The sequence below is a fragment of the Euprymna scolopes genome, chromosome 20 (assembly GCF_053919585.1).
Source record: "Euprymna scolopes isolate OS-2025 chromosome 20, ASM5391958v1, whole genome shotgun sequence".
Classification (NCBI taxonomy): domain Eukaryota; kingdom Metazoa; phylum Mollusca; class Cephalopoda; order Sepiida; family Sepiolidae; genus Euprymna; species Euprymna scolopes.
The window spans coordinates 12,378,652-12,406,151 of NC_136501.1; the positions used below are offsets into that span (position 1 = coordinate 12,378,652).

The 27,500-nt window shown below is 34.6% G+C and overlaps 1 protein-coding gene and 1 pseudogene across 3 annotated transcripts in view; both read right to left on the reverse strand.

The window, feature by feature from the left end:
* LOC145241328 (G protein-activated inward rectifier potassium channel 3-like) overlaps positions 1-27,500 on the reverse strand; it is a 546,410-nt gene that overhangs the window by 146,779 nt on the left and 372,131 nt on the right. The gene's annotated exons all lie outside the window — the stretch shown is intronic.
* Positions 2,356-2,473, reverse strand: LOC145241708 (5S ribosomal RNA; annotated as a pseudogene).

A 27,500-nucleotide genomic window follows, 5' to 3' on the forward strand; every position in this document is an offset into this window, starting at 1 on the left:
GCGATATATATATATATATATATATATATATATATATATATATATAAGAGAGAGAGAGAGAGAGAGAGAGAGAGAGAGAGAGAGAGAGAGAGGGAGAGAGAGATAAAGACAAAGAGAGATAGATATAGAAAAAGATAGCGATAGAGAGAGATAAAAAGAAATAGATAGAGAGAGAGATAGAGAGAGAGAGAGAGAGAGAGAGAGAGAGAGAGAGAGAGAGAGAGAGAGAGAGAGAGAGAGAGATCTTTACGAAACATGTTAGATTGCATTTTGTTTAAATTTGATCAAAATTATTTAGAACAAAGAAAATTGCAAAATCGAGTAGGACGGGGAAAAAAAAGGAATTAAACTTCTTGGCCATAATGAAGTAAGAAATGAAGTTTTTTTTTTGTTTTGTTGTTAAAAGAATTAAATTAAGTTATAGGAGGGAAGTGAGAAATTGATGTGCTGCAATCTATTTTAATAAAACAAAGTCTGACAACTGATTACAATGACATTTCTTTAAGGGAAAACAAGTTTTGGTTTTAGTGATCATCACACGGAAACCGGTTTCTCTGTATCACGGTTTTGCAAATGGACGGATGAAATAGTTCACACAAACACACAAAAAAAAAAAAAAAAAAAAAAAAAAGATAAAAACCAAAGTTAAGTTCAATGTAACTTTTGACAAGTGTTTCGTGCAGAAACGAACAACCAAGAATAGGCCATAATTACCAGATCCTGTTAATTCCTGGTTATTTATCCCCGCATGAAACGGTTCTCAAGAGTTAAATTGAATTTTTGAAATTCGCTAAGTAAAAATATGAATAAAGACTTTGTCATTGGAATTCAAAATATCGTTGTCCTCACCTGACGTTACATGGAATTTGTTTTCATTTAATCTTTTTTTTTTTTTTGCGTTATAGCAAATTTATTTTCTTTACTTAGGCGTCACGAATTATCAAGGCCTAAAGGTCACTCGAGGATAAGGGTTAATGAATGTAAGATGGTAGTGTAGTAATCGTTAATGGTGTAAATTGTGTAGAATTTGATTATTTATGGGGACGGATCAACAAGAACTTATTTACATTGGACTTGAAGGCTATCATGTTGTATTCAATCAGGAAGCAGGACAGCTGAACAGTGTTCCACAGGCTGGCAGTTTTGGGAAAGAAGCCTTGTTCATGGAATCTACGTTTAGATTTAGGCACAGATAGAGAGTAGGGAAAATCGTATATAGTGGTTGTAACATAGTCAAGTGTTTTTGTGAAAGTTTGGAAAGAGGGAAACATAGTTAAGCACTTGCCATGAAAATAACGAATGGGGCAGAGACAAGCTCGCAACGTCTCTTTTGTGGGAAAGAGATTGCAGGGAAAAGAAAAGGGCATCGCCTAAGTTTCAAAGCAAGTTTTCAACTATCAAAGCTGGATAGGGTGCACAAAGCAGTTCCTGCCCAGATTGCTGGAAAAAATGGTTGGATCACTCTATCACTCCAGAAATATCTCACTGACGATGCAATCTTATACAACAAGGCATAGCTGACTCTTATACAGATATAGGATTGCATCGTCAGTGAGATATTTCTGGAGTGATAGAGTGATCCAACCATTTTTCCAGCAATCTTGGCAACAGATTTGATGGATGTGTTCCATTTCAGATCAGGAGTGAAAGTCAGTCCCAGAAGCTTGTTAAGACATGGAGCTTCTCTAAGACGATAGCCATTCATTTCAATTTGGACATGATGGGGGTCAGAGCGATTATGATCAAAGGAGAGAAGCTTGGTTTTAGATGCATTAACATTCATCAGCCACCTTTTTCCCCATTGCACCATGTTCTCAAGATCAGAAGAGAGAGAATCAGAAAGATCTAACAAGAACTCTAAAATATTGCATGGCAATCATAAATGATGGAATGGTTCACAACAATAAAAAAGATAATAAACAAGTTAGGTTCAAGGAAAATAGTGAGTGACTCTTAATTGTCTCGTCAAGATTTATTTTACATGTTGGCATGTGTTGGACGGCTTTTAGAAATTGACTTTCAAAAATCTTAACTCTTATCCTTGAGTGGCCTCTTGGCCTTGATAATGTGGTGATGCCTGTGTAAAAAAAACAAAAAAAAAAAAAACAAAAAAAAAAAACAATCTACCTCTGGTCAGGGTTATAATTAATTTGATACTGTCAAAAGAATTAAATATGATGCCTCCGTTCGATCTCGAAAGACAAAGGATACCCCCTGTAGGCGCGACTGCGGGTGTAATTATGTGGCAAGGGTTGCGCAATCCCCAGCCACACCTCTCCTGAATCGGCACTGCCTGAATTCAGTGGCAAGGAAAAGTCGAGGGCGACTGGAAACAATTCTGAGATAAACGGAAAACATATACAGCACCTGGAAGTCCCAAATGGTCACCCATTTGATATTGGCCAGGCTCATCGTTGCTTAACTTCGGTGATCTGACGAGAACCGGTGTGTCAAACGTGATTATGCCATATAAATTAATAATATAGGGAATCATGTTAGTTTGTCATTTCAAAACATAGAGCAATCGAGTTTATAATATTCAATATTTTCACTACAGGTTATGAAATTTGACTTTTTGTAAAACGAAGGAGTGTTCATAAACTGTCTATCTATGAAACACCAATCACAATTAAATAAAAATGATTTTTTTCAAGCAATGCAACAAGGATATGAAATTGATATGTTGCGATTTGTTTCAAAGAAACAGACAACACTCAGCTAACCAACTGACAGCAAGTATAATGATACTAGCAGGAAGACCCGACGTTGTCCGGAAATGAATGATGATCAACGATTGTTTCACCCTTCCATACTTTATTACCATCAAAATCAGTAAAATTGTCCATCTTTCAATCCTCCTGGCAGTGACATAGTTCACAATACATTGTAGTCTACATTGCACTGTAGAGAATCTACTGTTGGTTTTATAAAATTATTTTATATACAATGTCTTGAATTAAAGTTTAAAATACAAATATCAAGTAACATGGTTCAATTGTGCTCTAAACAGAAACAGTCATTTCGCATGCGCCCTTCTAATGCCAAAGAACCTATTTTTGATTTCATATGCCTGGCCTTTCTACTTGTGTGGTTATTATGGCTTTAATAATAGTTTAAAATGCAAAAGTCAACTATCATGCAGATGTTTCATGGTAATTACAAACATTAAAATCGGTTTTGATTTGAATGATATAAGAACCGGTTTCCCTATATCAGCGTTTCTGTATTCAGCCACAATTCTCTCAAAAATGCTTAACGGGCTATTGAGGCCCTCAGAATTATAAAGTACCAAGTGCCATATATAGAGATACTAGCAGGGGTGCCTGGCATTACCCGGGTGTTTAGATGGTATAGTAACAACCCCTCGTCGGGAGGGGGGGAACAGCACCGGATATGCCCGGGTGTATGTAGGTGGCGTAGTAAGGAACCCGGAGGGGGGTTAAAAAGTGGGAGTAGCGGGGAGGTATTAAAACAACAGTAGGCAGAGGTGTTAAAAAAAAGTGGTAGTAGGCAGGCAGACTCGAATCTGTAACACGAAGGAGAAAAAAAGGTTAAAAGAAAAACATGACGTCTTAACCGATGTCTCCATCGCCTGACCAGAAGTTCGGAACATTGAAATTAAGCGTAGTCAATCGAAAAAAAGATCTTGCTAAAATGTTGGAGAAAAAAGCGACCCCTCCTTGTACAAAACTTCTCAGTTGAGGGTGAGGGAATGAATCTTTTTGGCCAAATTTTTTATATTAGTCATCCGAAGGACGGAGCTTTAAAATGATACCGATTTCATCACGATCCGTCGCCTCTGTCAAAACTTTTTGCGAGACATACAAACATACATGCACACACATACATTTTGCCTTTTATATATTGGACTAGCGGGAGTGCCCAGCGTTGCCTGGGTGTTTGGAGGTGTAAAAGAAAAAAAAGTTTTGGTAGGCAGGTAGGCTAAAACCCGAAGCCTTGAGGTGAAGGCGGAAAAGAAAGCCTGACATCTTACCGCAACGTCTGGTTTTCTAGGTCAAACATCACACTATAGAGAAATAAAATCACTCAGAGCCAGTTAAGCTTTATGCTTTCTGTTTATTTGTTTGTTCCCCCAAAATGTTGGGGAAAACCAGCTCCCTATAAAAAGAGGAGTGCCCAAATGAATAGCAATTGTCTGATATGAGGGGATTTTCTCGTTTATATAGTTTATTCCAGTTTTAAAAAAAATTACAATCAATTTTTAACAATTAAAAGTAAAAATTTCACAAACAAAAACAAACTTAGGCACAAGGCCTTATAAGAAGTTTTTTTGGAGGGTTAGGGTGCAGGGTCTTTGTAACTATGGTAATTTGGAACTTTGGATGATTACTCTTGACTGGCAACATTTACCACAATACCACATTCACTCTATGGGATTAAACCTACTTAATCATTTCCCAGCATTTGAATAAAAAATAAGTACATTTGTGATTTGTGTGTGTGTGTGTGTGTGCATTTTTTTTTTTTTTTTTTTTTGGTGGGTGTGTGCGAAAGAAGAGAGTTCAATTCATTAGGAAAGAGTCTTTAAATTTCGTATGTAAATATGTACAAAAAGTTTGTGAGTTGGGGGGGGGGAGCTAAATAAAATCCCACTGCCCACTGTTTTCCGGGGAACCGAAAACAAGCTGGAAAATCTCTAGTTGGGATTGGGGTATTTTCTATAGGTCTTTTGGAGAAAAAAAAAATATTGTGTAGAGGAAGAAAGGGTAGAAGGTGACCTCCGAGTGGGGGGAAAACCGGGGGTGAAAAACAAAAGCGTGGAGCATGGGTTGGGCAAACTCGAAGGTTCTTTAATACCAAAAAACAAAGAATGGGGTAACAGGATCTCATTTGTAGCACCAGTCAAGAGTCTTTTTATGTGTCTATACTAGCCTAGCGGATGGGTTCCGAGCGACCCAGGACCACATGTGCTATGCTTTACGGAGGGAGCATAAATTCAAACCTGGCTCCTCGACGGACACATAAACTAGTGTCATGCACCCACCTTTTGTCAAAGTCCACTCGAGGCAACCTTTTCCAATTGCATCTGATCTTTACTTTAAGCAAATGTTTAAAGTAAACGATCAGATCCCGATCCGGAACAGATATCCTCTCGTGAACCTTTTTGAGGCATGTGATCCAGATCATCATTCTCGCTACTGCTTGAATGGCTAGAAAAACCATTCTTTTCTCCCTGGGCAGCTGGACGTCTCGGCACGAAGGGATGTGAAGCTCGCTTTATTTTCGATTTAGTTTTGCTTTTTAAGGAAAAACACAAACAAACAGGCGGGACCACAGGGATAGCGTGAATTTTATAAAATAAAAGTCGCTCAAATAAAAGATAGAGACGACCTCCTTTCGTAAATTAGAGATATTATAATCTAGGGAGTTTATAAAAAGTTGTAAGAATTAGTGGACCCCTCGAGCCCCCCCCCCCTCCGAAAAAAGCCTTGGCTGGACATACAAAAAAAATGCACACGCACACAAATACACACGCACATTTTCGCTTCTATATAATAGATGAGAAGATGTCCCCAGCATTGTCTGCTATTAAATGTAATGTTAAATTCCGTTTAAAAAAATGAAGTAAAAAAAAAAAAAAAATGGAAAGAAACTGAGACATTTTCAGGTGAGTATTTTGTTTTTTTCTAAACAGTTCACTTCTTGTAAATAAAACAAAAATACTCGAGCTGAGATCGAAACTCAAATCTGAAGACAGAGAGTCAAGACAGGAAACCAAATGAACACATAGCTAAAGATATGGCAGAAACACTAGAGGATGACCTCCAATCTGTAGTGGAATGGGGACAAAAATGGATGGTCACATTCAATGCTGCCAAGACTAAACTTGTTTCCTTTAATAATTACAAGAAACCTTCTCTACCACCAATAGCAATGGGCAATGACTCTTTATCTGAAAGTACATCTTTTAAACTTCTTGGCCTAACCTTCACAGGAAACATGAGTTGGAACAATTACATTGAAAGCATTGCCAGAACCGCTGCAAAGAAGGTCGGCTCTCTCTACTGTATCCTGTACCTCTACAAGGCCACCATTCGCCCATGTATGGAGTATTGTTGTCATATTTGGGCTGGTGCATCTGCTACTAGTCTCTCGCTCCTAGACAAGGTTCAAAAGAGTCGCAAATCTGATAGGTCCTGAACTGGCATCTAAGCTTCAGCCTCTGTCCAATTGATGAAATGTTGCATCCCTCTGCCTGTTCTACAAGTACTTTAATGGTAAATACTCTGACGAACTGCAAACACTTGTGCCTCCACAACGTAAACACCCTCGACAAACCAGACAGGCAGCTAAATCCCATCCTCACACAGTAGAGATCCTTAGATGTAAAAGAGCTTTCTATTCCAGTAGTTTCTTCCCCAGAACCGCTAGACTTTGGAATTCCCTTTCGGGTCCCTGCTTCCCAGACTGTGCTGACATGCAGAAGTTCAAGCGTGGGGTGAACCGACATCTTGCTGCCCAACTCCCTACATAGTATCCCAGTAGTTGTTGCCCCTGATAGTAGCCCCCTACACCAAAGTGGCGATGTGCCTTGTTTGAAAATGTAATAAAAAAAAAAAAAGGTATGATAACCATTGGATCAACTTGACATGATCTTTAGAAAGTGTTTTCAAACCTCATAAGATAAACAGATAAAAATCCGATGACTCCCATGTACAAACTTTTCTATTTTGACCCCTTAGCAACCCATTTTTCCAAATGAAAATCGATTTAAAAGTTTTCCACGTATCTAAATACGCTATATACCAAATTTCAAGTCTATAGATAAAAAAATCATTGAGTACATAGGTCGAAAAGTGCCCTTGCACACATTTTCAGTTTTATAGATATACTAGTAGGACGTCCGTAAAATACGCATAAATATTATATTTTGATTAATACAAAAAATGAGACATGTGCATGCGAGTATTTTGTTTTTTTCTAAACAGTTCACTTCTTGTAAGTAAAAAAAAAAACAATACTCGAGCTGAGATCGAAACCGAAACCCAAAGACAGTGAATCAAGTACGATAACCATTAGACCAGCTTGACACAATCTTTAAAAAGTGTTTTCAAACCTTCTTATTCTTAACATATAGAAGCTGCCATATTTTATGGCCATGCATGCGCATTCGCGAAAAAGTTGAAAACAGTTAAAAATCCAATCACTCTCAAGTACCAATTTTTAAATTTTGACCTCTTAGCAACCCATTTTTCCAGATGAAAACCGATTAAAAATGTTTCCACATGTTTGAATATGCTATATACCAAATTTCAAGTCTGTAGATCAAAAATTCGTTGAGTATATAGGTTGAGAAGTGTCCTCACACACACACACACAACACATCCTCTTTTTTATAGATACAAGGTAAAACAAAAAATTGTCACCATAGAAAAGATGACATCATTCCATTTCCGTTTGATGAAAACTGGTTTTCTTTTTTGTTGCAGACCATCTATTAGTTGGCCAGTTGTGTATAAATCCCAAGAGCAATAGGAGCCTCCTATCATTTCTGAAAGTGACACAATGTTCAATGAGTGTGATTGGAGATGTGCCACTGTATAACTCATGCTCTCTACCCTACCGATCCAAGTTATGACAACAGGACCATTGGCAACACCCTTAAAATGCAAATCTGGATGGTTCAATGCTTGAGGGCATGCCCAGGGTGATGAAAACAAAGTTTCCGGCCATGGTTATGGTTTTTGGTGTGGTTTCAAGTGAGGACCACATCATGCTACCTCACATTTTTGAAGTCGGCTTGAAAGTCAACACAAAAGTGTACCTGGATGTTCTGAAGAGTCCGGTGATCCCCTGGTGCAATCAGGTGGCTGCTGGCAGAGGCCTGTCCACAAGTCCAAAGAGATCCAGGCTTGATTCAGAAAGAGTGCTACGACTTTGTACCTTTCTCTCACTGGCCCACCCCTCTTCCCCAACCTGAACCCGCTGAACTACTTTGTTTGGTCATACGTCGAGAACATCACCAACATGACCTCCCACAACACCAAAGCTAGCTTGATCGCTGTCATCTGAGAATTCGCCAAGCTCCTTCCGGCGCTTGTGGAAAAGTCATGTTCCCAGTTCCAGTCCTGTATCAAGGTCGTGATTGAGGTTGAAGGCGGCTACATTTAATAAATGTCAGCTCTACTACATAATCAAGTTACCTAAATTGATTTTTTTCAACAAAAGTTTTAAAATAAAGCTGTAGTGTTGTTTTCCTTAACGCAACAATTTTATCATTCTACCCTGTGTATGCATAGATTGTATGAATCTGGGGCCTCATATACCCTGACGAAGGTTTCATTAACTGAAATAATGGTTATATAGACAAAAAAATAAATAAATATTCGGGGATTTTTTTTACAAGTTTACGGATTTAATTATTTTAATTGTCCACTGTTTTCTTTGTAAACTTAAACATTACTTAATAGAAATTAAGTTATAAAGAAAAACAGCCGATAATTAAAAAAATAATTAACACATTTCTTTTTTTTTTTTTTTTTTTAAAAAGTTTTCAACGTTTTATCCGTTGACCGCGTCTGCTAGAATTCTGTCATAAAAAACTTGAGGGTAAAAACGTATTAGAAAAAAGACAAAAGATGTTTTTTTTTTCGTAATTAAACATTGCATTTTTTCGTAATTAACTATTGCATCTTGGTGAAAAATCATAAAACGTTGCTTCTCAAAAGTTTTTTTTTTTCTTTCTTTCATTTCTTTTGTTTAATAATTGCAGTCCGCCCAAACTGCAAACATTTTAAGTTTTTAATCTTACATCCCCGAGATAAATACTTTCGACTGTTTAAAATAAAGTATTCCTATTCAGCCCATTCCCTGTGGGAAAAGTTCATTCTTTTTAAGTATTACAAGGTCGAATAATAGATCTATGGGAAATGTACAGAAAAAGCTGCTGCTGCACCAGAGCGGTACCAATATAAAAGATGAATTTGTGACGCCAAAACCTACACAATAAAAAAAATGGTCTCAAATCCAACATCTACCTTCTTTTTCTTCTTCATGCACATCAATTAGAATTAATTTTTAATAATACAGTGTGAAACATTGTCTTAAAAATAATTATATATAATAATATAAAATCATTATAAAATAATTATATATAATAATATAAAATCATTATAAAATAATTATATATAATAATATGTAATTAATCCGCATGAAGAAAGCAAAAGCAAAAAGCGTTTGTGTAGATTTTGGTGTCCCAAATTTGTCCGTCAAATATTAGAACCTATAAAAACATTAAAAATAATCTTCATAAAATCACTAGGAAATTACCCATCCCAGCAAAATGCATAGCATTAGTTATTTATTTGTTTGTTTTGGAAGGAAGTGCGATTCAAGGAGCGTACTCCCTAAATTTTTTTTTTTCAAGGTGGTCACCACTTATCAAGGCCCGGAAGTTTTTTGGGGGTGTGTATATATATATATATATATAGTACAAAATTTTGTTGAAATTCAAAGACTTGTATTTTTTCTTTTATATAACTTGTTTATTTCATCTTAGATCTCTTCATTACAGCCGTTTCGTTAATGGGATGACAATTTTATGATTTTATGTTTTCATAAAAGTTTTCTTTCATCAACTCGTCAGATGTGATTTCCATCCGATGTTACCAACAAAAAGTTAATTTTGTACATGATAAACCTGGTGCGTTCGTTTGGGGAAAAGAAATTCCATCCTCACATTGTTACAGGTCGGCCATATATATATATATATATATATATATATATATATATATATATATATATATATATATATACACGTGTCTTGTATATATATATATATATATATATATATATATATATATATATATATATATATATATATATATATATATAAGTGTCTAAATTTGTGTATCGTCTAGTGGTATAAAATGTTCTCATATGTATGTGAAATGTTCATTGTGTGTGGCCGCTTCTTCACAAATACACGTAGTTAACAAATGTGACACAAACTTTCATAGACAGCTTTTTATAATAAAACGATAACAATATGTCTGCTTGTCTCAGACCAAAAGAAGCACATACCTTCTTATTCGTCCAAACCCAGAGAGGATGCCAGAACAATAGTTATATTCTACACAATCTTTATTTGTCTTATGGATTCCTTTGTCAGAGTTTGGCACATCGAGTCTCTTTCTACATGTTTACTTGTTACCCTGTTTGCTTCCAAGAGTCTTTTATACGTCAGTTCACTAACGTGTTTCCTGCAAACTCATGAGTTAGATCTCTGCTAACTATTACATCAACTAACCCCAAACCACATGTTCAAGGACACAAAACAGGTGACCTCTCACACAAGCTTACATTTGTTCACTTCTAACATAATTTCACAACTACTCTGAAAATTCCTAAATCGAGTTTGTTTATTTAATTTCTGCTTAAATTTCTGACTTAATATTCCAAACTGTAAATACCCATTTTCCAAAATCTAATTGTTTTATTTTTCTAACAATAATAATCGACCAGGTCATCCGGCGTTGCCCAGTCAATATCTGACAAGACTAGCAAAACCAGTTTCCATTTTTATGTTTTTTATGTCTTTTAAAAATTTGCTAAACTTCATGGGATAAATTGAATAACTTTCATTTTATAGCTCTTAGCTATATATCAGGACCCTACACCAGTAAGTAGCGATTATATCAACTAGTATGAATTTTTATTTTAGTATATGTCGGGATAACCTAATGGTAAATGGAAATAGACCTAGCTGTGGATGGTATGATTCAGGGACGTGCAGAGGAGGGGTGCTAAAGATCTCCAAGCATCTACCCCTTTACTCCTTTTTTAAAAGTGCCCTTTTCAGAGGAATTCATTATAAGCCTGTGCCCCACCGAGACGATGTTCATTACTTTATTTTTGCCATTTTTTTTCCTCACTTGAGCACCCGCCTAAAAAAGTTCTCTGCACGTCACTGGCGTGATTGAAGTGGGAGAGGAGGTTAAAGGTTAATTCCATAAATAAAACATGCCAGAAATGTACTGGAATAAGATGAAAAAATAGATAGAAAAATCGTCACAGGTCGAAGAAGAACACACAGTTTCTAGTCTGTGCGGTTCTAGGTCCACTTTCCCAGGCTTTACCTTCTCTCTTTGAGAAGGGGCTGGTTTATTGACAATCGCCTCAGGTACTCTCACTGGGGAATGTCGACAAGACTATCTAGACACTTTTTTGCAGGTTAGAGTGCTCCTCCTGGGGGTAGCGCTGACTTCTCAATCCAACTTCCAACCCTGGTGTCGCAGTGAGAGAGAACTAAACACAATTAATCCTCATCTCAAAGATTCAGAAATGTAATGAAACATTTTAAAAAAAAAAATGGTTTTAGTCCCCCGGGACAAAAGGAGGGTGAACCTGTAAATTCACCCTTGTCCGTTCATTTGTCTGTCTCCATTTTTCTCAATAATTACGGCTTCAAATTTTTTGAAATTTTGCGCAAACATTAAACATGATATGAGTAAAAAAGTAACAGATCGGATTTTCCAAGAAAACTTCGGTTGCCCCTCCTACGGGTGCCTTTTGGGTTAAAATGGCTAAAATTGATACTTTTGTGCTTATTAAAAAGAACTGATGCCTTGGATTTTTATAAAACTTTCTTAAAAGTTGTAACTGAGTTCTATATAATTTTGTTTGTCTATACTTCACGATAACTCTTGGGTGTGTCCGAGAGGCTCTTTTAGGGCTAATAAAAACACTCCATTTTGAAGACTATGCTACCATATTTGTCCAAATTTTCTGTGTATGTCTATTTAGCAGTTTTGCATGGTGTTGAACTCAAATTTAGATTTAAATATGTTAAGGCTTTAGGCACTTTTGAGGCTAATTGGGAGGAGGAGGAAAATAATGAACCTAGTCATTTTTTTTTTTTTTGCATAGTGCAGAACTCAAATTTACATATGTTAAAACCTAAAACTGTACTGTTTGTTCATTTACATTAGGATTTGACGTCTCCTGGGGATTTGGGGACTAAATAGGGGGGGGGGACACACAAATGCTGAACTTAGTCATTTTTTTTCTGCCTCGTCTACTGTGCACTTACGAGGGACGATGCATGCTTCACTTATCTTTTTTTTTGTTAGCAATTTTCCAGAGGTATATGCCATTGCAACATATGTCAAAAACAAATTTATTTTTACTTTTACCTATTCATTCATAACCTATCTGTGTTAAAAAATTTGGTGCTTCTGCAGTATAATTTCAAACAAATGCACTTCAGGTAAAGGACACTAGAATGTATTTGCATGTCATATCGAAATTAGTATTAAGTCCAAAAATGAAAAACATTGATCCAGTAGAAGATGTTACAAAAAAAAAAAAATCATAGATATTAGCAAAAGCATTTTTGAAAGCTAACAAGAATATTACAGAGGGAGGAGGAGTAGGAGGAGGAGGCAAGAAAATATACACTTGTAGTTTCAGGAGTTTTTTTTTTTTAGTTTTTTTTTTTTTATTTATTTCGCCATAAGCTTTGGCTGCTAAATATTGAATTGACTTAAGCCAATGTCGAAGGATACGTTAGAAAACTATAATCAGGATAAAGAGCTTTAATCCGAGATAAGAATAACTTTATAGATTATATCATATTGAATGAAAGACTCACGTCTTTATCTCATGACTACAGATTTATGATAAAGACTGACAAAACTTTGTGGTATTTTCAGTAATTCCTTGCATAAGAAATACCGACCTAAAAAAAAAAAAAAAAAAAGAATCCCTCTCAACTTTCATTAGTTATTTTATGTTGGTAAAAATAGATAAAGGTGTGAGATAAAAGTGTAAAAGATTCATACAATACATTTCAGGTTAAAAACAAACCACATAAGATTTGTTTCGGTATGAGAAAAATATCCTATTGTGTTCTGCAGTCATAAACATTGTATCACTGTCACATTTTTGGAATTTTGCATTATCTAACTATCGTCATATTCTTAGGTTTTATGCAATCTTTAATTAGCTTAATAGCCTCTGTCTATTGGTAACGGTTTTTATGACCATTGCTTAATAAAGGAGAAGAAAAAGAAATGTATGTTTTGAGAAAGTGGTAATAACGGGAATATTCTTAGTTTTGATTCTCGAGTATATATCCGACACAGGCACATTGAATCAATCGAGACCAACATCACTCTATCTAAAAGCACATAAGATATTAACTGATATACACTCGAGAGTCAGAATAATGAAAAGAATATTCTCTTGTTGTAGCCCTATTAATAACACCGTGCAACAAATTTCAGGTTAAAAAAAACGTATATGCCACAATATTTGTTTCTCTATAAGAAAATATCCTGATACTAAATCTGACTTATTTCTTTAGATTAGGCAGAACTCGGGAATGTTTCTGTCGAACTTGGGAACTTGGACGGAGTTTCGAGCGGAACCTTTTATTTACTTCACGGGGGGTAGTATGCTCTTGTTCCGTCAGCCATGACTGGATAGACGTCCTAAGTAATTCGCAAATGCATTTTTTTTTCGGTCGCCCACACTAAGAATTGAATCTTCCACCTTCAAGAGAATATCACTTTTACAAATGAGTTTTTCAAGTATTTAACCACTGCACCACGGGTCCTTGTGGTTGAAGGTTCAATCCTCAGTGTGAGTGACCGAAAAAAAATACATTTGCGAATTACTTAGGACCTCTATTAGTCATGGCTGACGGAACAAGTGCATGCTACCCTTGTGAAGTAAATAAAGGGTTCGGTCGAAATTCTGTTCAAATTCCCGAGTTTGACAAGATACACCTGAAGAAGGTCGGAGGTTACATCAATTGAAACATTGTTAAAATTACACTCAAGATGAGAACAGTAGTCCGATGAATAATAATACAAATAACCAATCCTCATCTCAAAAATTTAGAAACGTCATTTCAATTTATTTGTTAAAAAAAAAAAAAACAATCGTGCTTCAATGATATGTAGGGAAAAGGTGGTAAAAATTTACAAAGAAGAGGACATAATAGTCCATTACCGGTCTACCTTAAATTATTGCATTGTTGGTGCATATATATATATATATATATATATATATATATATATATATATATATATATATATATATATATATATATATATATATAACTACTTCATTTACTCACATAAAATATACAAAAGTATAGATTTATGCGTAAACTTTAAGTATTTACTTCAAAAGTGCTCAATACGTAGGTAGAGCTAGTTAGTAATTTATAAAATATATATGGCGATTAAGCTACACTGAATATTCGGCATAGCTTAATCGCCATATATATTTTATAAATTACTATATATATATATATATATATATATATATATATATATATATATTATAAATTACTATATATATATAATAGAAAACTTAATGTTTTTTTAAACTGAAATAAAAGCAAATGAATTATCTTCATTAGTTTATTCAAACAGAGAAAAGAGTTTACTAAAGTATTTCACAATTCAAAAACAAACAAAAAAAATATTTACCTTTGTTTTTAATTTCCATGGAGATATGTTTTTTTACTTTGAATCAATCCTGTAGTATTTTAATTTGTAGACACTTTTTACGGTTTGTGTCTGTCAACAACATTTGAACCCCCAAACTTTACGTTTGTTGGGATTCCTCTTTGGTCGAGAATCCCACGTCTAATAGGTCAGGTGATTAAACATTTTATTTTTCAAGTCAGGAATTGGAAAATCAGTCGAATTGGGCACTCTTAAATCAGTTCAAGTGTGTTTGGCTATCACAACGACAGATGTAATCTTCTGTCTGTATAAAAGGCAGGCATGTCCAAAGATAGAATACTGCTGTCACATCTGAGGAAGTGCTTGACTTCAAAATCTAGTGGGGAAGGGGATGATTTATTGTCTTCCCGACAGCCTCTTTCTCACTGAAGAGACGTAAATAGTCTGTTTGTACTCTATTATCGATGGGAAATGCTCAATTTTTAGTTCCTCCTTGCAAAACATTCACAGCACAATGAAAAAAAAAAAAAAACTTTTCTTTCTCCCTCCATATGCCTAGCATCAGACGGAATTCCCATAGACAAAGCTTCTTTGCAAGAGCGTCACATCTGTGGAACACATTACTATGGGAATGCTTCCCTGCAGATTAAAGCATTAGTCGTCTTCAAATCCAATGTAAACAAATTCTTGTCATGTATGACCCCTTAAGTAATCAAACTAAGTTCATACAATTTATCAATGTAAGTATTTCTATAGTGTTCATTTTTGTTTCATTAACGCTTATCCTCGGGTGGCTCTTAGCCTTGATACGTGGTGATCTCAATAGTAAAAGAAAAAATTTTCTTTATCTTTTTTTTTATTTATTTATGTATCCATCCTGTTCATCAACAGACCAGATCAGTCTCGTTAGAAAGCAACAACATAACTAAAAGATGTATGTAAAATATTGGTCAAAATTAATAAGATATTGATGGCCGACCTCCTGTATACATTTCATTTTTTTTTTTAATAATTTTTTGTTTAAATAAACATTTAATTCAAATTTTATTCAATAAAATTGTGTTGTTTTATATTCTCCAAGTCCAAAGTGTACGATGTCACCTATTTATTGTTTAAAACGTCGATTTAAACGAATTTCTTGATTTCAGTTTAAAAAAATAAATATTCGGTCAGTGTGCTTTAATTTTCACTTTCTTGAGGTGTCATGCCAAAGCTGCTCTCTCATGTACACACACACACACACACACACACACACACACACACACACACACACACACACACACACACACACACACAATTATACTTAAATAATAATTATTCATTTTTATCCATAGGCACTAGTGTTTCATGCTTATGCAATCATCAGTGTAGGGTAACAATTCCTGTCGAGTATATATATATATATATATATATATATATATATATATATATATAAGGCAATCATGAAGGGAAGACGTATTCCTTCGGAATTCATTTTATATTAATTAGTCCAACAAATACGTGTTCAGGAACGGAAGGTGTTGGACTTTGGCTGCGATATAAAAAGTCAGCACAAATATCTATCGTTTCTAAAACTGAGACACAAGTAAATAAATTGCTGATATCATACGAACACATGAATTTATTTGTACTCGTTGATTTTTGCGTGTAGTCAGCGAAATGAAATGAACCTTTGTTGGTAAGTTGCATACAACAACATGTACCGAGAAAAATCAGGAATGGAACATTCCTACCTACCGACGCTGTAAACAACACATATGGATCCGCTATAACGGAACACTTTATTAAATACCAGGATTGTGCAACGAACTTCAGCATCGACTCTTTCTCTGTATTGAGTCGAGCTCACTCCGTATATCATCTAAAAGTCTTGGAGACTGTTCACGTTCGCCTTAGGAAGCCTTCCCTTTGTAAGCAAAAGGACTGTTTGTTGGGGTTGAACGTGATCAGCCTCTAAAATTCATCCCCCATACAATTGCTCTTGCTCCCGTCTCTCTTTTTTTTTTTTTTTTTAGATTTTATCATTAAGGAAAACAAATTACTAAAAAATAAATCCCTCGATTCCAATTTTGATGAGTGAGGGCGAAACATGTTAATTGACTCGTTTTGATTTTTTTTTTTTCTATTTCCCTACTTTTATTTTTTAGTCGCTATTCATTGTCCTTTTCTCCTCAGTCTTTTTTTAAAATATAAAATGAATTCCGAAGGAATACGTCTTCCTTTCTTGATTGCCTTAATAAAGTTTTGTACCCCCAAGAAAATCATGAAATATATATATATATATATATATATATATATATATATATATATACACACACACACACACACACACACACACACACACACACACTCACTAGATTCAGCCAATATATCCAGACAGTCGTGCGAGATGGGTGAGCGGTAAGGGGTCTAGCCTCATTACCGTGGGATCCTGATTTCGAATCTAGTTAGATTCAGCCACTCTGATGAGTCGTAGATGACGAAACACGTGTCAGTGGATAATTATATTTTAAAAATAATATATATACCGCTCCCCATGTGGGGGCACCAAACTGGTTAAAGGGAAAATTATTCCCAACTGGCATTTAGGTAAAAATGCACTTTCGTAAATAATTGAATTCATTCAAAACATATCGCTAAAACCAAAACAAACAACATCTAAGTAAATCGCGATATATCCAGACAGTCGTGCGAGATGGGTGAGCGGTAAGGGGTTTAGGCTCATTACCGTGGGATCCTGATTTCGAATCTCGCTAGATTCAGCCACTCTGATGGGTCGTAGATGACGAAACACGTGTCAGTGGATAATTATATTTTAAAAATAATATATATGTACCGCTCCCCATGTGGGGGTACCAAACTGGTTAAAGGGAAAATTATTCCCAACTGGCATTTAGGTAAAAATGCACTTTCGTAAATAATTGAATTCATTCAAAACATATCGCTAAAACCAAAACAAACAACATCTAAGTAAATCGCGATATATCCAGACAGTCGTGCGAGATGGGTGAGCGGTAAGGGGTTTAGGCTCATTACGGTGGGATCCTGATTTTGAATCTCGCTAGATTCAGGCACTCTGAAACGACGAACACGTGTCAATGGATAATTATATTTTAAAAATAATATATATATATATATATATATATACTAACTTGGGTGCCCAGGTGTGTGTGTGTGTGGAGGTGTGTGTAAGATGGTTGGTTGAGCAAAATAAATAAATAAAACAACTCAAAATAGCAGTGGGTACCCGTGCTAGCGCAAACACAAAAAAAAAAAAATTAGGAGTAGTTGTCAGGCTTGAACCCGTAACGCGCAAGAGGAAAAAGAGGTGAAAAAAAGCAAACGGTCTTATCGATGCACCTACTGCAATTGCGACGTCACAGGTGCTCGAAATAACCTATTTTCTGCGACGTCGTTGACGCAAGGTTAGAATAATTTGACAAAATTGTTGATGAAGAAGTGAATGATCCTTGTAAAAAAACGGCCCAGTTGACGGTGAAAGAATTGTTTTGGCCAATTTTTCGATATTTGTTGTTCGAGATATGGATATAATACCAATTTTGTCACGTTTTGGCGCGGCTGTTGGAAGTTTTTGGCAGACATACAAACACATACACACACTTTACCTTTTATATATTAGATTAGATATATACTGTTTATATTTAAAGAAACATTTTTTTTAATATCGCTACACAATCATGACAATGTTTCATTATAAATAACTAAAAATCTCAGATGATACTAGTCCCTTCTTTTAAAAGATCGAATCCTCAATGAAATGGACCCCCCCCCCCCGAATTTTACAAAAATTGCATTTCAAAAAATCCATGGTCTGATAATGATGGAAAGAGGATTGATAAAAAAAAAAAAAAGTATAAACCAAGATGGCTGCTGAAACAAACACACGATGTTGAGTCTTCTATGAACTTTTTTCTTCTTGCAGCATTATACTGTCATGCATTTTTTCTATCTAAGCAAATTATTTCTAATTTTTCTGAAGAGTATATGCACGAAAAGAGACCATTTTTTTTCTGCAGAACAAAATGGATTTGTAAAAAATGTACCAAAATTTTAACATGCTGGAGGAACTGTTTTTGAATCAAAACTAAATATTTGGATCTTGGAATGTAACTTTACTGTTCTTCTTTCATATATGCTCTGTTGTCATATTTAACATACATTGAGCTTCTAAGCAAAAAGGATTGATATGCACAAAGAGTGAAATATAACTGAAAAAACATATTTTACCAAAACTTAGAGAGACAGATCATGTAACTGAAGTTAAGCAACGATAAGTCAGGTCAGTACCAGATAGGTGGCCATTTGGGAATGCTAGGTATAGTATGTACTGCACAGGGACATAGAAATTTCCAGGTTTGTATCTGAAACTACTGAAAGAGATGCATTCTTAGTTTTCATTAAAATATACATCTGGGAAAACTGATATAAAAAGCTGAGGTCTACTGTCTGCTCTGTCTGTGGCATTCAATTACACCGACTGAAACTAGCAGTTGCTCCAAAAATAATGTGGATGGTTCTGCACAAGCCTTCACCATTATAAACAATTAATCTGTGTGAATTTTTGGGCAATTAATCATTACGTTCACGTCAAGTATCCATATATATATATATATATATAATTATTGTTTTTTACTATAATAATTAAATACCTACAGACACTAGTGTTTCATCCTTTCGGGAATCTTCAGTGCAGGGTGTCACGATTAATACCAGTCGAACGATTCGAACCCCGCATCACGAGACATCTCTGGCTCGATTAGTGAAGACCTAATCCATTTGGCTACCATTAACCGCGTGAAATAACGTGAAATATATATATATATATATATATATATATATATATATATATATATATATATATATATATATATATATATCCTATCTTGGTTGTATTGAGCTTTTTTATTTGGTTGGTATTACAATATAAATATCAATATTCGTTTTAAGTTTACAGAAGCTATCAACTTATAAACTTAATCTTTGTTTGATTTTATATATATATATATATATATATATATATTTATATATATATATATATATATATATATATATATATATATATATCCAGGTTTGAGGTTTTCAAAAGTCAGTACTAATGAAGACAACGAGGTTGTTAAATAGTGCTCAATAAAAAGAGCAAAATATTATTTATTATTTGGGGTAAACAGTTACATATGGTCGCTACAAATAGCCATCTGTTTCAGTCAAAGAGACTTCATCAGGCGACCTGGAAGCTCTCGACGCCAAAATGAAAAACCCTTACTTTTTGGCATCGAGAGGTTCCAAGTCGCCTGATGAAGTCTCTTTGAGGCTATTTGTAGCGACCATATGTAACTGTTTACCCCCAAATAATAAATTTTATATATATATATATATATATATATATATATATATATATATATATGATGATTGCAACGTCTTGTCAGACGAGTGCCACTCCCTCAGACATTTAAAATCCATGAGCCCAAATACCTGAGGGAGTATCTATGCATCTATATATATATATATACACACACACACATATGGACACGTGGTGCAACAGATAAAGGTGTTAAATAATAATCAGTTCTAAATGACAGTGTTCTGGATGTTGAAGGTGCAATCCTCACTACAGGTGATACTAACTAAGAATAAAATAAAAATTGTCTAAGATCTCTGACTACTCATGGCTTACAGAACGAGAACAGTCTACTCTTGTGGATTAAATAAAGAATTTAGTTCGAAATTTTATATAAATCCCCTGAGTTTAGCAAGACACCTGAACATGGTCGGACGTTACATCGGCTGAAACGTTGTGAGAATAATACTCAAGACATGAACAGTAGTTCAAATAACATAAATTATTGATAATCCTTATCTAGAAAATTCCCAAACTCCTTGAATATATAAATAATCATGGACTCCTGTTTACTCCTGATTCAAGCACTGAACTTCACATTATCATATTTATCTTTTATTTTTTTCTTCTGTAATTTCCAAGTTAAGAACTAAATTTTATTTTTTTATAGCTGCTCATCATGAACGCAGATCTTCCATAACATTATTGTACTTAAAAAAGCTTCTTCGCTAGAATTGCCTGCCTGTGGAACTCTGTTCCACTGGTTTGCTTTCCAGCTGACTATAATATAATTATTTTCAAGTCCAATGAAAACAAGTTCTTGTTCAGCTGTCCTCGAAAATGATCTAATTATACCAAATTACTTCTGCAAAGAATTATTATGCAACTGTCCCAATGACTAACTACAATACACACATTAACCCTTATCCTCGAGTGGTCTCCGGGCCTTGATATGTGGTGAACCCTTTGCAAAAAAAAAAAAAAATAATAATAATGAAATATACATATCCAAATATTTGGAGTAATATTTAGTTTATATACAGTTATGTAGATCTACCTCCAAAGATCTTGGAGTTTGTGAACAGACAAACAAACAGGAACATTATATATATACACACAATAAACAATTTGATTTATTGAGTTATATACTACAAATTAAAGCACGACAAATGTACAACAAAGCACGACAACTGCTCCTTCTGATTCTCTATTCGCTTGATATTTAGACTGAACAAATTGCTACTATTTGTGGGTGAATATTTTTTTTTTTTAAAATATGAGTCCTTTTTTTATATCGGGGTCACCACATATCAAGGCCCAGAAGCCATTCGAGGATAAAGGTTATTGAGTGTACAGTAGTCAATGGGATAATATTGTAGTAATCATTAGTAATGGAAATTTGGTAAATTGGATTACTTAAAAGGATGGTTCATCAAGAATTTGTTTATGTTGGACTTGAAGACAACCAAATTGTTGTCAGCTAGGAAACAGGCAAACGGGAAAGAGTTTCACAGGCGTGCAGTTCTAAGAAAGAAGCTTTGTTCATGGAATCTAAGTTTTGATTTAGGCACAGATAAAGAGTGGGGAAAATTATTGACAGTGGTTTCAGCTAGATGAGTGTTTTTCATGGAAGATTGGTGAGGGAGACCAGAGATTGGAGCTCAGACGAGCGACTTCAACCTAGATGTCTTCAAGTCCAACACAAACAAATTCCTGATGAACCGTCGCCTTAAGTAATGACACTTTATCAAATCTCCAATACTAACGATTACTACGATACTATCCCATTGATTACTGTACACACAATAACCCTTATCCCCGAGTGGCTTCTGAACCTTGAAGTGGTGACCACCATGTAAAAATATATATTTGTATAATTATACATGTACACACGCATGTATTGATTAAAAATGAAACTGCATAACTGGTTCCATCATTATATCTTCAGTTGTTTCCATTACATTTCTGCATTCTTCTGTTTTCTATAAACTTGAATTTTTTTTTACAGAAATGTTTTTTTTTAATGATAAATCTTTACGAAAAATAAATGAAATTTTTATTACAATCCACAAATGTATGAAAAGTGGTCAAAATAAAAAAAATATAACAAATAAATGTTATCAAAGGCAAGATAAGTTACTTTTCTATCGAATATATGTCACCGTAACATATAATCGGTAGATTTCGTAGAGTATTTTGTATAATTTTTTTAGTTTTAACTCATTTTTCCAACCTTCAAGTATTTAACAGTTAGCTCGCCACCATTTTTCTTGTTCACACCTATCGATAAGCATTGTATGATTTTCGAACTGATTAAACATTTTTACTTGAGTAAAATCACTAAGAACTTTCCAGATAGGTAGAAGAGTAACTTATGTTGCCTTTGATAAGTCATTTGTTATATATTTTTTATTTTTAACCACTTTTTCGTACTTCTGTGGATTGTTATACAAACCCCAACAAATTATTTAATTCGCCCAAAGTTTGAAAAAAAAAAAAGAATCAAACAAACAAAAATCATGTTCATTTTTTTACAAAAATTTTTACCCCCCAAAAATCAAAACAAAAATAAATAAATAACAGCAGGCCAGTCCATCCAAATTAAAACCGGTTGCTTTTTAACAAAAGAATCCCAGGTTGCTCGAATGATGTACCTAAATATCACGTGAATAATGAACCAGTAAGAACCATTTGTTGCACCTTGTCCTATATTTGTCGTGCCTTAATTTGTCTCACATAATTTAGTAAAACCATATAAAGTTATAATCATTGTTGGGCTGTAAAATTAAAGACGAAATGTGAAAGCAATTGTCGTAAAGACAATATCAAAGTTGTTGATTGTTATAAAAATTGTTCATGTGTGACCACTCGTTGGATTCAAGGGAAATATCACCTGCAGTTAAGTAAGTTACAACTGATTAAATGACACCTTTGCTCATTAGGTAAGCGACTCATTAATTGCTATGATTTCACAAGCACCTGTTTAGATCATGAATATACACTAGTGTTGGGACGATTAAGAGGAATCGGAAAAATCAGAACTGTTTTGGCTATCGGAATTGGAAAAATTTGCCCCTAATTTCCCATTCCAATAAAAAAATATCATTAAATTTTTTTTAAAACTTAATTTTCTATTGCTGGAACTAATTATAAATGGATATTTATTGATTTTTAAATACCAGCGAAACTAAAATCTACAGATCATAATAAGTGAATTTAGGTAAAAGTGGCCCCAGAAAAACTGGCACAGGTAAAATGGCATGAATGGGTAACTAGCACACAATGGCATAAGTGAAAGATATATTTTGGATGAAAATCTCACAATGAGTTTACAATACATAAAAAAAGAAACATTTAAGAAATTTGTCAAAATTAAAAAGAAAATCATATTTAAAAATAAATAGTAACTTGCCGTTAATCCCCCATCCCCCAAATATGGAAATTTTTTGTTTTGTTTTTTCTGATGAAACGATTTTAAAATCGGAATGGGTAATTGGAATCAGGAATTTAGAAACAGAATCAATTATTGTATTGGAATCGCTTCATTAACATACGCAATAAGTTTTACTAATCTAGTATTATCACCAAAGTCTCTTTCCTATTTTCACAACGCTTCAGTCAATGTAACCTTTGACCTGCTTCAAGTGTATCTTGTCGAAGTCAGGAATCTGCTCGGAATTTCGAATCTTTATTTAATCAACATAGGTAGCATGCTCTCGTTCTCTCAACCATGATTGGGTAGAAGTCCTAAGCAAAAGTAAGCCCACACTAAGGATTGAGTCACGCTTCAGAAGAGTGTAACTTTACAACTGAATTTTACCAAGTACTTTATCCACTATGCGGAAAATTTTTAGGATGAATTTTAGGAGCAAAAATTAGTTTAAGACTTCTAAAATTCATACTAAAATAACACTCAAGATGAAAATAGTAGCAATAGAAGAATACAAATAATAATAAAAAAAAAAAGAATAGATATCAATTAATTTGCTAAATTTTATATTATTTTTATTGTGTGCTATCTTTTTATTTTAAAATAAGTTATCTCTCTTGATGGATTGTTTATAAAATTAGCGATTCGCATTCAGATGTTTTTTTGTTTTTTTTCTTCATGAGATGTGCTAGTGGTGAAATGGGTGTTGGTGCAGTCCGTTGACTCACTGTGCCGTGGGAAAGTATTAGGAGTTAAAAAGTAAGTTTCATCTGCAATATCCGCAGAAAATTGTAAACATGTTTATTGTGCAACTTGTTCATCATTATGTATATTTTGATAAATATACATAATGATGAACAAGTTGCACAATAAACAAAAATAAAAAAAAATAACTATTTTTTTTTTTTATCTCTTTTGGTGGGCGGGACAGTTATTCTGATGAATTTAACTTTCATTTTGACGATTGACTTATGTTCTTGTTGCATGTGTGTAATAGAAAGGTGTCAGTGGGTTAGGGTTAGTTATGTGGAAAATGAGTCTGTGATCAGTAGGGCTATGACAACAGCATATTCTTTTCATTGTGTTGATTCATTGATTTCATTGTGTTGATTTTCAAGTATATATTCGACACAGTTAATCAACAGAAAACCACATCACTCTATATAAAAGCATATAAGATATCAACGGATATACACTCGAGGGTCAAAACAATGAAAAGGATATGCTGTTGTCCTAGCCCTAGTAATCAGTGGTTTGTAATTAGACAAAATACTTGATGTTACACAGGATGCGTAACGGAGCGCGGGGGAGGGGGGGAGAATATGCATGGAATCATTTGTTATAAACTGTTAATATTTACTGCCCACAGCTAAGCACTGTTCGAAACCTTCACGTGGTTCCTCCTGGGAGTACTTGATTATAGAAAGAATGTGAGAAACTAATGCAAAAAAAAAAAAAAAGAAAAAGAAAAAGAAAAATTAAAAGAAAAAAAGAAAATAGAATCAAGCAAATCAATGAACCGAAACTTGCCAAATTTTTTAATTTTATTTCATAGAAATTGCTCCAGACAAGGCATGAAACAACTTAATGACTAGGACGAAACTTTCACAACGTTACATTTCTTGGAAAGAAGTTACTGGAATAAAAAGCTGTTGTAATCAATGAGGTATCAAAACAGGGAATTGATGGCGACCACTAGACCAACAAGTCAAACAAGCTGGAACAAAGGAAGCAGAAAATAGATCAGACAATTCTGAAGAACACATGCGATAATATTATTTAGAAAAGAAGGCTGAGACTAGCAACATCACGTCTTTGAAAGCGAGAAGTTGAAGAGAAAATGAAAAAGATACGTTTCTGCATTTTATCAAGAACATTAAAATGGGACAGACATTTATGGCCCCGAGGTGTGTGTATTGATAAGGAAAGAACTTTTGTAGGCTTGTATAATTTAACAAAGAATGAATGTTCGTAAGCGTACTTATCTTTCCGGACGATGGGGGTGGTAAGTGGGTGGCCGGTCATGCTACTGTCGGTGATATGTGTCCTGGCTTTTAACTTGAGAGCGGCGACTTCTTTCCTCAACAGCTAGCAGCACGGCGTCTTCGCCTCCTATGTTTTTCTCCTTTTTTCTTTTTCTTTGGTTTGTGTGAATTAGGCATTGGTTAGAATTGAAGGCGTTTTGGCCCATAACATGAGAGCGTAGTCGGCTTCAGTTCACTGGTGCCTTATTTCTTTTTCTTCTTCATCTCTTTAGGTCGGGTGGGAGAATCCGTCCGTGCGTTCACTGACGCAGCAGGGCGAATCTCTCTCTCTCTCTCCTTTTTGTTCCCCTCATTTTATAGTCGCAAACCGGCTCCCAGTGACTGTGATATTTTAGGCCTTTATTTTAGGCGCGGAGCTCTGCCATTGGTTGATAATTCTTTTGTCGTTATCTTATTTTTTTTTCCCAAGCGGAAGCGATGCGTGGAGCCATGTGCAAACGACGATTTTTTATTTTGTCTCTCATGGTAGATGCGTTAACATCAGATTGGCCGCCAATTCTCGTCATGTTCCCACACATTTATCAATATAAATATGACAACAGCACTCCATACATAGTCTGATAATAGATTTGTAGAGATCGAGAATAGCCTCGTTTGAGAAATCGTTTAGCGCGATAGAGAAAACTGATTTTACAAACGTTTGAACAATTATTTTTTTTAATAGAAATCACTCCAGACAAGACGTGAAGTCACTTTACGTAAGAAGTTAAAGAGAACGAAAGATGATTATCAAAAAAAAAAAAAAAAAAAAAAAAAAGAACAGGAGATGCCTATTGACTTTAGTCCTGAAAAGACCAAGGCTTTGCAGTTCTTGCAAAGAAGCTACTGGAATAAAAAGCTGTATTACAATGAGGTATTAAAACAGGGAATTGATGGAGATCAATTCATACTAATTTTCATTTTCATATACCTGGTATGATTTGTAACTTCTTAACAGTACAATACTATTGACATTACCACGCCCTCCCTGCTCCCCCAAGTGTTAGGAAGTAGAAAAAATATATAATAAAAAAAAAGAAGGAAATAAGTTTATCAGTAGAACAAAGGCATAGGAAGTTGTTCACCAACAGAAATAAAGGAGAGCTGAGATGGGGTTGTCAAGCAAGGTGTAGCAATTATTTTAGGACAAAGAACTAAACAGGGGGGGGCAATAAACTTTATAGTTAGTTTTAGGTTTGCCTGAGTTTATGACGGTCAGAAACTGTTGAGGACACTATTAGTCATGACAGTTGATGACTGTTGTGAAGTTAATAAACTCGGCCTTGACATAAAAACTAAGATATGGACTTACGGAATAATTTCCCACAATGGTGTCACACACGCATCCAGGGTGCAACTAATATTTGCAGGAAATGCCAGTCTGTGTTTTCTTTTGTATTTTATTATTTTTATACTTGCTAACCCGGTCACACTCTCTTGCTGCCTATGTGATAGATGATGGCACGGCCAGAAAAGAAGTAAAGGAGAAGAGGATAGAAATAATGTTGGAGTCAGCAAATAGTCAGTCCATGTTGTGTCACAGCAGTAAAAATTAAAAGTGTTTTTGATTAAGTTTGTTTTTGTATAGCCTAATGTCCACATTGTTTAACCAACTGTCACCAAATTTGGTCAAAATATCCAACTAAAAGCTGATTTAAGTTGGCGATGGTCAAAGGCCAAGGAAAACATGTAGATCACATATTTTGTGATAACTTTGATTCTATTGTAGAAACTCACTATGTGGCACATAGTACAGCCAATGAAGTCCCACATTTTATATGACTTGAAAAATCTGAACATGGTCAAAATTCGTATTATTTGGATTCTTTCAGACTACTCTTCTCATATTATACATTGAAGGGGACAGCTCCCGATTTTTAGTGAAAAACAAAGTAATTAGGGTCGAATATAATTATTATTAAAGGGGAATGCATGAATCAAACTCAGTATCAAATGTTAAAATGAACACATTATCATTTAGATACGAATCCAGGAATGCAATGGAATTATACATCATATTTAGAAATAACTATAAAAACAAAGTAAGGTCAGAGGAATAATGAACAATCAAATTAAGGAATGTTCTTTATGTAGCCAAGACACGTGTTGGAAGCATATTCATGTGCAAAATATACACATGTTCTGACGTCACAAAGAAATATAGATCAATATATAAAGTTAAGTTAGGGTTCGAAAACAGTTGGCTCATGTTTGCATTATCAAGCAACCTCACAACTGATATGCAA